Here is a 1,067-nt window from a genome sequence, read left to right on the forward strand (position 1 = left end):
TGTCTGGAAGAGCCTTTATCCATCCTGTCCAACAACTCGACTGAAGGTATCGCCTGTCTGGCTTTGCTGTTTGTCAAGTAACTTTTAGCTATGTATATGTATGCTCTTACGAAATTATATTGGCCCCTTTAATTTTTGGTTATACTTCCCTTTTGGGTGTTTAAGGACATACCATTGGACCAGATAAACTGATTTGTTTTTACTCTTGAGGTCGTTAGAGGATCTGTTCCTCAGGGGTCCCATGGGTTTGGGAGGAGCCCCTGGCTCCTTTCTTTTACCAGTTCCATCTATGTGAAGATAAGTCAAAGGTCCTGCTCGACCATTGTTGGCTTCTCTTGGAAGCATGGAGGACATGATTCTTCCGTGTTGGATTTGTCAATATTTTAAATAAAAGCAATCATTCATTCCTCTTCTGTGAATGATGTATTAAATGATGTCAAAAAATTGAAAGGCTAAAATCATCATATCAAATATAATGAAGTAGCCATCAACAGACGGAAAATTTGAACAATTCAAATAAAAACATTGTGGAAAAGGTGTTTTTGCAGATGGAACAGCATGGAAGAAGCCAGAGCCTAGAATCAATACAGATTTAATTGGTGGCTGATAGGCTCAAAAGTGTCTTTCATTTACATCCTAGAAATCAGCAAGTTTAGAGGCACTGATGAGATATGAAAGCAGGAAGTGCTGGTGCAAAGGGTACCCATCTCCTCCCTCATTTCTATTTTCTCAAAGACTGGCTGCATCAAGATTCCTACCAAGTAAAATTTTCTGAAAAGAAATTTAAAATGTTGCCAGCAGGGGTGGTGGTGGTGTATAGCACCTAGAGTAGCCATTGGTGTCCCTCAAAGAAAAATCCCTTCTACTAGAATTTCATGGGGACAATTTAAAGTTGGCTTCTACCTCTTCAACCTATACAACAATAAAATAAAATCTCTTGATAAGTAACCTAGCTCAAGATTATCAGAAATTTCTGATATGAAAAAGACCATATAGCCTAGAGAAAGACCAGAATAAAGAGAAAAAGAGAAGAAAGAGAATATAACATCAAATTTTATTAATACTCT

Source organism: Nannospalax galili, unplaced genomic scaffold (genome assembly GCF_000622305.1).
Source record: "Nannospalax galili isolate Female #2095 unplaced genomic scaffold, S.galili_v1.0 scaffold994, whole genome shotgun sequence".
Classification (NCBI taxonomy): Eukaryota; Metazoa; Chordata; class Mammalia; order Rodentia; family Spalacidae; genus Nannospalax; species Nannospalax galili.